Here is a 16,786-nt window from a genome sequence, read left to right on the forward strand (position 1 = left end):
CGGCGAGGAGATCGCTTTGTTGTTGTTTGAATCCCAGATTGCCCCTTTAAGAAAATGAATGTTGTTGTATCATAGAAAAAGGCTTTGATGCTTTTTATATTTGGAAGGATGTTTTAAGGTTAGACTAAGGTCTAAGGTGAGCTTTGCTTGAATAAAAACAATGTGAGCATAGAACAACAATGTTATGTACTTGTGCTTTTACTTGTATTCAGACATATTTTTGCTTCCTCGGTTGTTTCCTTATTTTGATATGCATTGTTTTTTCATTAGATTATATCTTTTTCATTGGATTATATATTTGAATTTTGAAATATGTTTTGCTTTTTAGAGGTATTTTACTAAATCTTCTTTTTCCATTGGTATTAGTCATTACACCGGCCGATAAGACATTCCTTCTTTCTGCTCGGAGCTGGAATGTTTCTTTGGTAATCATTCAACTTTTGATTCAGAAGTTGTTGTTCATAATTGGATTTGATCTGAATTCTGACATGCCTGACCGGCCGGTGTAACGGTACCCACGGGGACCCCGTGAGCGGAAGGCTGCCGGTTCGAACTCCGCCCCGGACATTTTTGAAGTCTTTTGGGGGGATTTTTTATGTCACCTGTTATTGGTTTTGTACATTTAAGTCCACGCGTGTCGTGCTTTGCGTGTGGCACTCTGCGCTTGACCCCTTTTCTTTTGATTGAAAGGTTGTTCATAATTGTATTTGATCGGTTGTTTCCTTATTTTGATATGAATTGATTTTTCATTCGATTATGTTAAAGACATCTTTTCTTTTGAATTTTGACATATGTTTTGCTTTTTAGAGGTATTTTCCAAAATCTTCTTTTTCCATCGCTATTAGTCATTAAACCGGCCGATAAGACGCTCCTTCTTTCTGCTCGGAGCCGGAATGTTGTTTCACATCCTTAGTCGAATGTGTTTTTAACGAAGCTCTGCCGACCGGCCGGTGTAACGGTACCCACGGGGACCCCGTGAGCGGAAGGCGGCCGGTTCGAACCCCGCCTCCGCCCCCGAAGTTTTTGAAGTCCCTCTCTGTCCGGAAGAGGTTGAGCGCGCGCCTCTCATTTGGAGACCCGGATGAGTGCGCGTGCGGATTTGAATCTCGTTCTAGAAAAACCTCAGACGGGGCGACCGACTCCCCCGCTCGAGGGCGGCCACTTTGTTGATTTTTTTCAGCCGTGGGTCGTGAGCGGATCGGTGGTGCGAGGGGATGAGACGGACCCCCCGAGAGCGGAAGGGGGCCGGTTCGAATCCGACAACGGGCGGACAGGGATTGAGCGGGGGGGCTCCGACGGGCGGCCGTCTTGACTCCCCCAGTTACGCCGTCTCATCATTAAACGATTCCACTACCGATCGCCATGGTGGGGGACGGAGGGGGGTGGGCACTATGCTACCCTTTAGGGTGACTCTTTTTTGCCCCCCCCCCCCATGGCACTGGGAGGGAGGGAGGGAGGGAGGGATGACCTATGACCCCTGCCCCGCCCGTCAGGGAGGAAGAGGGGGGAGGGAGGGAGGGAGGATGACCTATGACCCCTGCCCCGCCCCTCAGGGAGGAGGGAGGGAGGGAGGGAGGAAGAATGAGAATGACCTTTGACCCCTGAATGACAATGACCTTTGACCCCCTGAATGACAATGACCTTTGACCCCCCCCCCCCCCCCCGAATGACAATGACCTATGACCCCTGACCCCTTTCCCCCCCTCTCTCACACACACACACACACACACACACAGACACACACAGGAGCTGTCCGTGGTCCCGCACAGGGCTGCGTTCAGATAGAAATACATCACATGGAACAAGACACACGCCTCTCTGACGTGTAGAGTCATCATGAGGTCACGCGGTTGTTTGGTTCACAAATACCTTATTGATATGAACACAGGTATCATCATCATCATCATCATCATCGTATTAAAATGAAGGAACTTGACTGTGTGTTTTTTGTTTTTTTACTCATCTCCTTTGTTGTTGACATCATGAAGTGATGTCATGTTAAAACCATCATGAAGTGAACATGTTAAAACCATCATGAAGTTAACATGGTTAAAACCATCATGAAGTGAACATGTTAAAACCATCATGAAGTTAACATGGTTAAAACCATCTCAAATCTCATGGATGGTCAGTTATTTCAACCATCGCTCCGTCTCTGAATTGGAGAGGTTACATTTCTCTAGCCCCGTCCCTCACCGGCGAGGAGATCGCTTTGTTGTTGTTTGAATCCCAGATTGCCCCTTTAAGAAAATGAATGTTGTTTCGAAGGGCCGGCACCCCTCCTCCATTGCCAGGGCCCGAAACCGGCGCCGGTGTTCCTCCGGTGTAAGGCCCAGGCGGTCCCGAATCGCCCGGGCCAGGGACGTGTAATCCCGTTGGGCGGCCGCCGGCAAACTGTGGGCCGCGAGCTGCGCCTCCCCTGACAGGAGGGGCAGCAGATGGTAGGCCCACTCTCGGACCGGCCACCCCGAGATCCTTGCCCTCCCCTCGAACACCGCGAGGAACGCCTCTGGGTCCCCCAGGTCCCCCATCTTCTGTAGCTGGACCTTGGGGGGACCTGGTGCCGCCCCGGTCCCCGGCGCCGGCCCGCCGACCCTGGTGAGGTCCTGGAGGAGGGCACGGTCCGCGGTCCTCGCCGCTGTCAGCTCTCCCAGCGTCGCCTGCTGGGTCTGCTGCAGGATCGTCTGTTGCTCGAGGACGAGCGCTATCCTCGAGACCGCTGCTGCTAGCGTCTCCATTCTCCGCCTTTACTCTGTGTCCCAGGTTGGGCGCCAATGTAACAAAGTCCGTTTATACACAGAGGCAGACGCAGCGGTGTAGTGAGGGAAAGGTCCCGTTTATTCATACAGTCAGTAATAATAATTTGTCCGTTGGCTTTCCAGCCTCGCCAGAGCGTCTCTCTCTCGCCACTGTCAGCTCTCAGCTCTCCTCGCCTACTGAAATGGCAGAAGCACACACATCTTAAACATTCGCCGACGAGACTTCATTTGCAGCAGGTGTGCAACAAAGTCTCGCCGACACAACCCCGGCCACGGTCCTGTAGCTCCCTCGACAGGCCGAACGCTGCATGTCCCCCCACAGAGACAATATTCTATTTTCATACATCATATATTATTCATATCCTGACATCACCTTCGGAGATTGTGAATAAACACAATACATTACAATGAGAAAGTTATTTACCGATACTTTAAACACTTGAAGGCTTTGTTGAATGCATTCAGCCATAACTGGAAATAAGACAGATAGTCGCTCTCACCTTGAAGCAGGAAAGCTGGGCCGGAATGAGTTCTCTGCTGAGGTCAAGTGTCTGCAGCCGGCTCCACTGTCACCTGAATGAGGAGGACACAACATCTAAATCAACACAGAAGTATAGGTCTCACTCAGGGGAGGCTGGTGGAGATAGAGATCAGAGGACGGGCTCATTGTAATGTAACAGGTTCCGAGACAGCTTCTACCTCCAAGCAATAAGACTTTCAAACTGATATCCACAGCAGCACTACCTGCTGCTCACCTGCACTGGAGACAATTTGCACTCACCCCTGCACAACCCCCGCACCCCCACCCCACCCCACCCACACACACACACATCATTGCTGCTATATATTTATATACTATTTATTCTGCTACACTTATTGTTTGACTGTTATTACTTGGTAGCATATTGTGTATTGTAATCATTGTACTTTTATTTTATTCTTATCTTATATTTATTGCACTGTAGAGAGGTAGCTTGTCATAACCATTTATTTGTACGTTTACAGCTATATCCTGTGCACATGATAAATACAGTTTGATTTGATTAGATTTTGATTTGATTTAATCCCCAAGTATCAATGTGACCGTCATGGAAGTTCTGATCTTATCAAAGATGGCATGGTGAATTACCGCAAAAACATTTTGTCCAAAACACTAGACAATTTCCGAAATAAAACATGTTGCCGTGTTCATGTTTTCATAGGCCTGATTCATATCTAGCGAATGCAAGTTTCAAAGTATCTCCATGACGTTAGCAGTTACCACAGACACCAAGGCCATCTGCTACTGCCGCTGTAGCATCTGCTTGAATGAACACCCTTTAGCTTACTAGTGGGCGCAGATAACATCTAATGTCCTATTGCAAACATGCTGCCACAAACCACCAACTTAAGTATAGTTTACATAATAAAGTACTCCTACACCTGTAGACAAATACATCAATAGACACCAAATTGTGATTTTTAAGAAGAGAGCGTGACCTTAGCCTGGCTCCAGATCTGTATGTGCTTCAGCCTTTCTGTGTTTCCTGTCCTGCCACATGATGATACACAATGACAGCCACCACGGTTGGCTAAGCTAAAGCCCTCACAGAGCCAGAGCCAGTGAGAGTGTGACCTAGCTGGGTACGCTCACCAGACCTAGAGCCAGTGAGAGTGTGACCTAGCTAGCTGCCCTCACCAGAGGCGAAGAGCATGGAGATCCCTCTGATCCCGGCCTTCATGAATTCTGTGTTGATACGTAGGCAGCAGACAGACTGTCCTCGTCGTCGCCATAGCTGACAGTGTGGACCCACGGGAGGTCGGACATGTTGCTAAGCAACACCATCCACTGGAGGAAAGGCTCCTGGGACTCATGGCGACCTGTCAGGGAAGAGAGAAGATGAGAGGAACAGTGGAGAGGATGAGAGGAACAGTGGAAAGACTTGAGTTTCAACACAAACTAGACACTGCTGGGTACATTCACATTCAGACAACTTAATGTCCTTGGAGAGGCAATTTGTTGCACAGCAGCAGTTAATCAAAACACAACAGACAACAACATTTCCAATATAGGCAAGGCAAGTTTATTTATATAGCACATTTCATACGCAGAGGTAATTCAAAGTGCTTTACTTAAAATAGATAAAAAGGAAAGAGCATAAAAAAATAAAAAAGCATAAAAGACAAAAAATAATAAAAGTCACAGTGCATTTTAGGGTCAGAGTGCAATTATTAGCAGCAATTTAGTTTAAATTTAAGGCAAAGGCGAACATAAAGGTTTTTAGCTCATTTTTTAAAGTAGCCAGAGTTGGGGCTGATCTTAGATCTTCCGGAAGTTTATTCCATCTATGTGTAGCATAATAACTGAATGCTGCTTTGTTTTAATCCTAGGAACAGTCAGTAGAAGTTATTAAGTTCTTTGGCATAGTTATCGTTGGGATTGTCAATATGAATGTTAAAATCTCCTGATATACCATGGAGATTATGGACAGTAGTTCAGCAAATTCATCAAAGAAACTACTAGAATATTTACCTGTCCATGGCAGGCTAGAATCTGTGTAAATCTAAATCAGTGGTCTCAAACTCAATTCCACAAGAGCCATTGGTGTGTATATTTGTGTTTTGTTCCAGCCTAGCACTGACACACCAACATCTACCACCTCAATCACAACTTTGATTAGTTGAATCCCACAAAAAAGACGTGTCAGCCTTCCGAGAATAGAGGTTTGAGACCACTGTTCTACATCTAGTAAGTTGTTGCCAGTTAAGGAGCCTACCAGGGCTGGTGAAGACCCACGTAGAGATGTTGGCTCCCGTACTCATGATGTACTCTACGTCCAGACTAGCCTCCAGGCCGGCCTTGCCCCCTCCCTGGGTTCCCACCACCCGGTCCACCTTAGACAGGTGCTGGAAGCCTCGACCAAACATGGTCATGAACTCAGCCAGGTCCGCTGGGTGGTAGAACTGTTCCAGGAACTAGAGCACCAGATAGAGAAGAGTTGGATTTGAATACTGTACTTCCTATCAATGTCCTATGAAGTTGCCAGTCTGACACAGTAATTTGATGGAGTGATGTGGGTGTGTGTTATCCAGACCTGGGCGACAGCCTGGCTGTTGTTCTGAGCTGATCCCACGTCAGCTGCTGTCAGGTTGTAACGACTCCTCAGGGTGGTGGGGGTCACCCCCAGATGGAACCCCGTCCCAGACCGTCTCCTATTGGTCAAGAACTCACTGACGTCCTGCCCCTTGGGTGGGAAGCGGTGAACACCGCCAACTAAGAGAGGAATAATGTTGATTAATTGTTGCATCCGCAACACGGTTGTCACCATTTTAGCATATGGTTTGTTGACATATCTAATAATGCTTCAGTTGAAAAAGCACATAGCGAACAGATATCAATCACATTGATTTCCGACCACTAGAAACATTCACGATTCAGAAATCGTTCCGAATTCTGAGCTTACCAAAGTCAAGGTGCTGATGAACGTCGTCATGCACTGCGTAACGAGTCGGTGACCTCACCAGGGAGTGGCCATCTCTCACATAGCGGTGGAACTCACTGCCTGGCAACAGGGTCTCCGCCACTCTAAGAGAAAGGGAAAAAACATTTTCTTCCTTTGTCTAGCACTGTGGCTGCCGATGGCACCAAGTTCTTATTGAAGGTTTTTCTTACGGTGACTGATGTATAGTTGATTCACTTACTTAGACAAATGTACTTATTGTAAGTCGCTTTGGATAAAAGCGTCCGCTAAATTAATTAAATACAAATGTAAAAGAAGCATCAATCCATCTGTGGTTAGAGAACTCACAGAGTTCAGGCAAAAGTATCTGTTCTCCACGCTCTCTGTGGTAGCTATATGGAGCTCAGGCGAGGGTAATAAAGTCTAAACTCGACTTGCAAACAATATAACCAGATTTTATCCATTCAATTCTAAGGGACTCAATTAAGAAGTGTCTTCCATTTTCACATTGAGGAAGTGGTTGTCACGTGAGTAGATAAAAAAAGAGAAGCACTTACTGCGCCGTCATGGTGCACTGCAGGAAGTCCTGAGTAAGGACTGTGAGACAGGCTGTCACCCCGTGACTCTGCAGCCAATGACGCACCACTTTCTGGGTCAGGTGGGACGGGCGCGTCAGAATGGCTACCTCCTCCAGAGACAGGTGCTTCCCTGAGGAGGACAGAGTTGACAGACATTAGAAATCATTGAATAAGATTTAATATAAATAGAATTTGAGTTCTATGGTTGACAGTGTTGCAGCAGGGGCATAGAATTTGAATTGCGCAGGCATAGTTCTAGATCTGTATAGCATATCTTTTAGCCAATGATAGGAGAAGTCAGAGGAGTTGGCTCAAGCTTACACAGATCTGGGATATCTTAGGGGGCTCTGGTAGGGAATCATATACATACAAATCAAATGAAAACGTGATATAACAGTAAGTTTCCTCTGCTAAATCAACACATGATGGAATGTCAGGTTTGTAATGTAATGGATGAAACAAGTGATTTCTACCATATTGTGCTGAATCAGGGTCTGACACCAGTTTCAGCAGCTCCTCCAGTCCACATTCTGCTGCTTCAGAGCAAACGTCAGCTCCAGATCTTCTGTGGAGCTGACCCGACCTACGTGGTTCCACCCGTCAGGTATCCTGAATGGACCAAACATAAAAGCAACTCTGACAACGTTTCACTTCACATTACAGCACAGTGGACTTCCATGAGCTGTTCTCTAAACTCTTGATTTGTTTTATAAATCAGACTGAGCAAGTGCAACAACTAAAAAAAAATCTATAGAGTTGTGAAAACAGCTAGAAATGTCCACAAGCTTTGCAGAGTAAAGTTTTTCCAGAACATTGGGTAAGCTTCACAGAAGCAGTATATTGTAACGACCCTGTGTAAGGCCCGTTAGCAGCTCCGCCAAGAGAGTTAACTCTCTTGGTGTTGTGGCTAGCGCGGCCGGTTTGTAAGCGGAAGGTTGCGAGTTCGATACCCGCTTAAGGCAAGCTGCTCTGCCCCGCCGTTCGTTACATTGGTGTCAGAAGTGGGATGGCGCCCGTGAGGCCATCGGAGAGGCGTGTCCACGTGAGAGACTTGTATAGTGAAGCGTGAGGGCACGCTCTCCCGAACGGAGGGGATAGTGTAACGACCCTGTGTAAGGCCCGTTAGCAGCTCCGCCAAGAGAGTCAACTCTCTTGGTGTTGTGGCTAGCGCGGCCGGTTTGTAAGCGGAAGGTTGCGAGTTCGATACCCGCTTAAGGCAAGCTGCTCTGCCCCGCCGTTCGTTACAATATTAACCACAAGCTTTTTTTGTTGTTGTTGTTCATTTCGGGGTATTAATGCGTACAAAGCCGTTCCCCTCCCCCACCTAGGTCAATCAGACCACCTCTCATTCCTACTGCCCAAGTACTCAGCACTCATCAAACGAGTGAAACCTACAGTGAGGACAGTCAAGGTCTGGCCAGAGGGAGCTGACTCAGCGCTCCAGCAGCGTTTTGGAAACACTGACTGGGGTGTGTTTGCCACTCAGGCCACCCATGACTCCCACACGGACATTAATTCATATGCCTCATCTGTTTTGGACTACATCAATTCCAACATCAGCAGTGTCACCACACTCAAGCGGATCACCACTTTCCCTAATCAGAAGCCATGGATGAACAGTGAGGTCCGACTCCTGCTGAAGGCACGTGACATTGCCTTCAGATCAGGGGATGCTCGGGCCTATAGCTCATCCAGGGCTAATCTGCAGAGGGGCATCAAAAAGGCCAAGCACAACCACAAGCTGAGGATAGAGGATCACTTCAGAAACAACTCTGACCCCCGACGCATGTGGCAGGGCATCCAGGCCATCACTGACTACAAACCATCTAACACCTCACCCCTCTCCGTTGACGCCTCCCTCCCTGATGAGCTGAACCACTTCTACGGCCGCTTTGACAGGGACAACAAGGAGGTGGCCATCAAGGCTGTGCTCCCTGCGGACCACCAGCCCCTCACTCTATCCCCCACCGACGTGTGTGCGGCACTGAGCAGGACTAACGCACGCAAGGCTGCTGGTCCTGATGGGATCCCCGGACGCGTCCTCAGGGCCTGCGCTGTGCAGCTGACTAAGGTTTGGACTGACATATTCAACCTGTCCCTAGCCCAAGCAGCTGTCCCCGCGTGCTTCAAAACCACCTCCATCGTGCCGGTGCCAAAACACTCCACTGCAACGAGCTTAAATGACTTCCGACCAGTGGCACTCACGCCCATCATCATGAAGTGCTTCGAGAGGCTGGTCTTAGCTCAACTCAAGACCTGCCTACCACCCACACTGGACCCCTTTCAATTCGCCTACCGGCAGAACAGGAGTACAGAGGATGCCATTTCAACGGCACTTCACTCCGCCCTGTCCCACCTCGACAAGACTAACTCTTATGTGAGAATGCTGTTTATTGACTTCAGCTCAGCATTCAACACCATCATCCCCTCCAAACTGATCTCCAAACTCAGGCAACTGGGCATCAACCCCTCCCTCTGCAACTGGATTCTAGACTTCCTGACCAACAGGCCGCAGTCTGTTAGGCTTCACAACCACACCTCCTCAACCCTCACCCTGAACACCGGCGTTCCACAAGGCTGTGTGCTGAGCCCCCTCCTTTACTCCCTCTTCACCTACGACTGCACACCTGTACATGGCTCAAACACCATTGTTAAGTTTGCAGACGACACAACGGTGATCGGTCTCATCAGCAACAACGATGAGTCGGCCTACAGGGAGGAGGTCCAGCACCTAACAGTGTGGTGCAACGACAATAACCTGGCTCTCAACACCAAGAAGACCAAAGAACTCATTGTGGACTTCAGGAAGTCTAAAGCTGGCGCACACACCCCCATCCTCATCAACGGGACTGAGGTGGAGCGAGTCACCAGCTTCAAGTTTCTGGGTGTCCACATCTCTGAGGACCTCTCCTGGACCCTCAACACCTCCACCCTGATAAAGAAGGCTCACCAGCGTCTCTTCTTCCTGAGGAGACTAAAGAAGGTCCATCTATCTCCTCAGATCCTGGTGAACTTCTACCGCTGCACCATCGAGAGTATCCTTACCAACTGTGTCACAGTATGGTATGGCAACTGCTCGGCATCGGACCGGAAAGCACTGCAGAGGGTGGTGAAAACTGCCCAACGCATCACCGGTTCCTCGCTCCCCTCCATCGAGGCTGTCCAGGGCAAACGATGCTTGCGTAAGGCACGCAGCATCGTCAAGGACATCTCTCACCCCAACCATAGACTTTTCACCCCACTCCCCTCCGGGAGGCGCTACAGGTCTCTCCGCACCCGAACCAGTAGGTTCAGAGGCAGCTTCTTCCCTGCGGCTGTCACCCTGCTGAACACGAACACTACACCTACCTGACAACCTACTACCCCCGCAACCCCCCCACCCGGACAATTGCACTATTGCACTATACTCCCCTCCCCTGCTCTTACTCTTACTCAATACCACTGCTCTTCTGTACATACCTGTCCATACTGTTCATACTGTTCATAATGCACATAATGCACATATCCTATATTTTCTTTAATACTACTGCACATACTGTACATACTTGTTTATACTGTTTATACGGCATTCCATATTTATATTTATTCTGCATCTACCTCATGTTACTGTTAATACATATATACTGCTAGACTGCATTACCTATACAGCTCATATGCTGCTACACTGCTCATACTGTAACTATTTATTCTGCTATAATGCTACTGCTACTCACATACTGCTATACTGCACTGCTATATATACTGCTTATACTATACTATATTATACTGCACTACTACTGATCATATATTGCACTACCTGTAAATACTGTTCATTGCACTTTCTGCTATTTTGCACTTCTGGTTAGACGCTAACTGCATTTCGTTGTCTCTGTACTTGTACTCTGCACAATGACAATAAAGTTGAATCTAATCTAAAAAAAAAAAGAATTCGGGGTATTAACCACACGCGTTATAAAACATTAAGAAGGCTATTTGAGGGTTTTGAAGTCTTACAAGATGCCTTGGTCAGCCTCCAGATGCTTACTCACAACCAGTGAACTGCATATCAGCACACAGAGAGCCACCCTGGAAGAAAACAAAAATTGCCGAGTGCTCCGTTAGTGTATTTCACACTCGGCTACGAGGGTGTAAGATCCTGCAACATAAGGCAGTAAAAAAATCTATGACCTCTAGGAAAGAGAACAGCTTGTTGAGCAGACAGCTACCAATGCTTTGAGACAGATACTGTCGATGTCCGTCTCCCTTGAAAAAGTGAACAAATACAATATTTCGGATATCTCGGTTATATTGAAGTTACGTCTAAACAAAAGAATACAGCATGTTCTTTGATGAAATCTGGGTCATTTCCCTAGCCGGTAGGACCATGGGGTATAGCCTAATTAGTTTTAATAAAAAGCAGCAGCTTGCATCAATCGCCAAAACAAATCTTCATTGCTTCCTAAACAATCAAAGAACATTACATTTGCCATGGCATTAAACACTTACAGAGTTCTCATTGTTGTGGCATGCATTGGCTCAGCCTCCTCCAAGGACTGTCTTTATGATGTTTTGTTAAGACAGTTCGGCAGCGTATCAGTGGAGGTTTATCACATGACGCCGTCAGCTGGTGTCAGTCACGTGACTAGCAAAATAGAAGACGCCGGGCAGTTTCCAAAGTGCATTAGCAATTCATAGTACAGCTGACTCCAGCATTTCTGGCACCTCTTGTACATTAATATCATGCATAATGCTATGGAAACTAATATTTATCCAAGATCTATGAAACTCAGTATTGCATCAGCATTGCCCACACTGTCATACTATTGAAGAAGACATACAAAATCAAGGTCAACGACATCTTGGTGATTTATAATATAAATTTATTGCAGAAACACCTTGCCATCAGTGGCATGACAAAAAACAATAAGTAATAAAAAAATGCAACATAGAACATAATAATAATAATACTTTTCAACAGTAATCATTCACACATGACTGTGTGTTCTCAATTGTCCTCCATCCTCCACTCACTTCGTCCTCAAAAAGCATTGGAGGAGAATATGTAAGGGGAGGAAACTAGATCTTCTCCTCCAATGCGTTTTCAGTAGGATGTGAGTGGAGGAGCGAGGAGAGGACGCGTGGAGTTGTGTTCCTAACAAGTGAGAAAACGCTCTGGTGTCTGGCTCAGTGGTCATCCTGGAAGTAGTAGTCCTCTTCCTCCCCACTGTCATCTGAAGCGGACTCCTTGTCAGGAAACATCTCCCACACAACAAACGAATCATTCTCCTCTGAAAGAGGAGTACATGAGATTAAGTTTAAAAAGATTCCTTCCAAATTACAGATTATGTACGCTTATATTGGGATCATAAATCATTCTTGTTTTCTACTTTTGTAGTGTGTGTCTAGGAACTGGTTTAATTCAAGTACACTGCAATCCAGTTTGACATATCATGAATAAAGCAGACTGTAAAAGGATACATACCATCCCCACTGCATCTTCTCATCACCCGTTTCACTGATGGAGTTGGTATGTCGTTCTGAGACAATTACAAATAAAATCAATAAATAATTAAATACATTCTATACAGCAACATGAGCTCTTTCGGTAGATTCCTGATGGAACTTCTGTTGGCAAGTCTGTGAGTTTCTCTGCAATATTCATTCACAAACACAAACCTTGGCAGACGGGGCTTGTTGAGGAACCTTGATTCGGCCTTTCTTCAATCTTTTCTGAAGCTGGAAGAGGTATTTGTCATTGTCGTTTCTAAAACAGGAGAGAAGAAAAAGTTCAGATTTATTGGCTCAGTATTGTCTCCCCATTGCCTCAGTACTCTCTTCCCATTGGCTCAGTGACTTAGTAGTCTCTCCCTATTAGCTCAGATACTAAGTACTCTATTGCCCATGACATAATGGCCCTGAAACAAACACTAGCTCCTTTTACCCTGAACAACTTATGTAGATCTGAAAGGATTGGATAGGTATAATCAGAATGGTAGTAGCTCCACCATGCCCTCCAATTGAATTGAATCTTTTTGACCACCATGATTCCGTCTGATCCATCGATTCTTTACAAATCTACTCAAGTATGGAGGGAGTAGTAGGGGCTTGGGGTTGTCTCTGAACAGGGTCATTGATAAACAAAGCTAAATCGCTCTGGCAGGACCAAACATCTCAGTGGGTCCCAGCTCTGTCGTCACCCGTCGATGGGGCCCATCATGCCAGGGGTGATGTGGAGGCACTTGGGGGTCTTCACGGCTGGGAAGCCTGCGGTAGTGGGGGTCTGGGGGTCGTACTCCCCCGACTGAGTAAACACCTGATCTTTTCTAGTGGGAGACACTGTAGGTAACTATGTCGGGGGGGGGGGGGGGGAGAGAGCGAGAGCACACATTCAGTTCATCATCCACCACATTTATAACAATGAACAGTGTAAACAAAAAAAATAACATTTTGTAAATACTAGGACAAGCAAATATAAGATCTGAAAATAAAACGAATAATGAATAAAAGCCAGCACACAGAATCTGCTTCTCGCAAGTGCTTCATTCCACCAAACAACGTTTCAACCAAAAGGTAGCCTTCGCCAGGTCGGCTTTTCTTCATTATTTGATCACTCTTTATTTGGCCCAGTACTGGTAAATAAGTGAAGGATGTGCACATCTATTTTTTGATAACTGACAAAACCAAAACGGATGTGCCAGTGTGCACTGTAGACCCACCTTGACCCGTTTGTTCTGCATGGGTGAACTGCTGAAGATGTCGTCGTGGTTGTCTTTCGGCATGTGGTCCAGGAAGTTGCGTACCTGCTGTTTCCTCTTCAGAGTGCCCACTTTGGCAGTTATCTTGGGTGCCTCCATAACTACGATTCAACAAATAAATATGACATTTGTTATAAATTCTCACCAATCACCTCACCAAACCAGGTGTTTGTTGTGTTTTTCTCTTTGTTGAAGTAGACAGTTTTACCTGGCTGCTCCTTCTGGGGAGCTTCTTTCTTGTTCTTCTTCTTCTTGGCCTTCGTGGTGACCTGCGCACTCATGGTGACCTTTGGACCCGTCTGGGCAGTGTGCTGCTCCTGACACTCCTCAGCCGAACGTGTACCCACCTCCATGGCAACATTCAACCAGAAGCTACTCATGTTCTTGGGAAGCGAGGTCACAGCCCTGAAAACACACAAAAACACAGGTGCAGACACGCTGGATGTTGAGAAACTCTATATTTCACTCTTAAAACTCCTGTACAAATAGTACACTGCAATCAGGATATTCTAAGCCAATACAAACATCAGTGGAAACCTACTGGTGCAGTCTGGCTAGCTCTGCCACTGTCCACTGGGCAGCGTCCTCCACCTCCTCCTCCTGCAGACCCACTCTGCTTACAGCTTTACCATTCTTTCCTTTGGTGGTTTTCTTATGGGGCTTTGGGGGAGCACTGTTTTTTTTACCACCCCTTGGTTTCGGAGTGTTGACCCTCTTCCGTACTTCCACCGTGCTACAGTCCTCCGGAGAAGTCAACAGCTGACTCGATTCCGCCTCGGAATGTTCTAGAATCCTTCGTGGCGTCATCCTACCCTGCGGCAAGGCGGACCCTGCTGACCGGAGAGCCTTGACCCTGGGCTTTCTACTGACAGTGAAGTCATCATCAGACTGGGCAGACTCCCCTCCGGTGTCATGACGACCCCCGCCCTGGGCGACAGGTGTAGAGACATGCTGGGAAAGGAGGAGGATGATGAGTGTCATTCAGAACCACATTCTTTATTTAGCCATGTTAAAAGCATGACACGTGTCTTCTCTGTGATTAGCACCACGGACAATAGACCAAACAATGTGGGAGACATCAAAACCCACACAAAGTATCAATTTTCCGCCCTGCATCGAGAAGACAACCCCCATGTGTCATGCATTTGTCTGTCCTGAGTGAGACAACGGAGCAGAGGCTTACGGAGTTACAGACGGAGATGTCGTAGCCCTCGTGGATGGTGACGTTCATGTCTCCGTCCAGGATGACCCTCCCTCCTCGCCAGTACTCCAGTGGAGCCTTGAGGACCCGGCCGCTCCGGGACACCTTGGCAGCACCGCTGTTCAGAGTTGTGTTAGCGGTGCTAATGGCCGCAGCTGGATGACAACACAGACGGAAAAGGAACTATAAATAGCTATCTTTATACATCTTTATTTTTTTAGGGCCCAGGGTGCACAGCTCCAGGGAGGGACTGATCTCAACCTGAGAAACCAGGTGTGTATATAGCAAGATTCTTTTTATTTGATGGTATCCTTTTACGCATGCACTCTCCCTGTCAATCACAACGGGGTAAACGAAAACCAGCAACACTGCGAAACTGCGCGGCCTGAGTTCTGTACCCCAGACTTAACCTTGACATCAGCAGACCCCAGCAGCAGGTTAAATACAGCGAGGCCTCTGATGGTGCCGTGGTACTCACGTGTCCTCTGAGTACTTGTCTTCTGGGGTTGAGAGGACTGCTGCTTCATATAGCGGTTATGACGCTTCTCAGCTGGTGCCTTGTCCTTACTCACCGTCTCCTGCCTGATGCTGTCTGCCTCCACGCTGCAGTTATCATAAACAAACAAGCAAACAATCAAAACAAAACAGAGATCAGTAATGGATGTGAACAGACATGACTCCAAGGTTGCATAAAGTATCATCAAATCTTCAAACAGACTGATCAAATTATTACACGATGACACGATTATTATGTTCAATACTTTGGGGAATGTTTCTGGTTCAGAGAAGACCTCATAACAACCTGTGTGGAGATGTTACAGAAGGACTGTTGGATCTTGGGCCTCTGCATAGCCGCTTTTGTGTACATATTTTATGTCTGGGTTTTAATGATTTGTATGACAGCTTTGCTTCTCGATTCTTGGCTTTATTTTGAAATGTAAACAAATATTTTGAAAATCAGAGGCACAACTTACCCTTTTGGCTCAGACAAATACTTCTGGTAATAGTCCTTCCAATGTTTGGGGAAGCCAAAGAAAAACTTCTTCAACAACCATCGTGGGAATGCTAGGAGACACAAACGGACATTTGTAACAGCATTACAAAAGCTCTATTGTGGCTGTGCAATTAAATAAACTTGATTCCTTTTTATTTACTACATTTGAGGTTTTATTTACCATGCATTAGTATCTACAGTCCTCAATTGTTCTCTGATTTTACTGTTTTAAACTCCCATGACTGTTATACTTTTATAATAGTTTTATAAGAGTTATCCTCTTATGTTTTGTCTCATTGTCTTTTGATTGTTTTTATTCATATTCCTGGAAAGTGCATTGTATTGCATCCATGTATGAATTGTGCTCTATAAATCAAGTTTGATTTGATTTGATTTATCCCCAAGTGGGCCATTAATAATAGGTCGGCAGCGGTGACCTAAAAAACAACAAAAAACAGATGCAACACACACGACACAGGATACCACCACATAAATGCTAAATGTAATAAATGAATACCAAATCAAATCAGTTGAAACTTTATCTATAAAGCACATTTCACACAGACGCAATACAGTGTGCTTTACAGGAAGAACAAATAACAAATATGTAATGTGTAACAACATTTCTTTTAAATGAGCAAATTGCGACCAACCTGTCTTCCAGTCCTGGGCCATCTTCCCCACCAGGACGTAGGTACCACCTGACCTCTTCAGGACGTTACTGGACACTCTCTCTGTGATGACATTGCTGTGCCACGGCACACTATTGTCGCTGGAGGGGCGGAGGAGTAGAGAAAGGTTTTTAACAACACTATTGTCCACCATTTTGTCCTCCAAGAGTAGCTTAATACTTTTTACAAATATCTTGTGAAAGAGTAGAGGTCAGTCCCAAATCTGTACCCTGCATTCCTTGGCAACACAAGGATTTAAAAGCATGGGATTGGTGTAACAGTGCTACAAAGCTTTTGGGGAACTCATGCCTGTGCGATGGTGAGAGACAGTGAGGTCTACTTACACACGGTAACCATCAACATACAGGCCCATGCTGTTGCTCCTCAGTATCCACCCTCTCAGGTGAAT

At 46.4% G+C, this 16,786-nt stretch overlaps 1 pseudogene across 1 annotated transcript; it reads right to left on the reverse strand.

Annotated features, from left to right (window-relative positions):
- Positions 1–2,466: 2,466 nt before the first annotated feature.
- Positions 2,467–11,324, reverse strand: LOC310824309 (tripeptidyl-peptidase 1-like; annotated as a pseudogene). Its single transcript has 10 exons — positions 11,263–11,324; positions 10,771–10,842; positions 7,251–7,386; positions 6,757–6,907; positions 6,203–6,324; positions 5,834–6,012; positions 5,516–5,714; positions 4,438–4,619; positions 3,260–3,332; positions 2,467–2,933 (listed from the first exon to the last, which is right to left on the reverse strand). The product of its transcript is annotated as a tripeptidyl-peptidase 1-like (transcript).
- Between the last annotated feature and the right edge of the window lie 5,462 nt (positions 11,325–16,786).

The sequence above is a fragment of the Argentina silus genome, assembly GCF_951799395.1.
Source record: "Argentina silus genome assembly, chromosome: Y".
In the NCBI taxonomy this organism is placed as follows: Eukaryota; Metazoa; Chordata; class Actinopteri; order Argentiniformes; family Argentinidae; genus Argentina; species Argentina silus.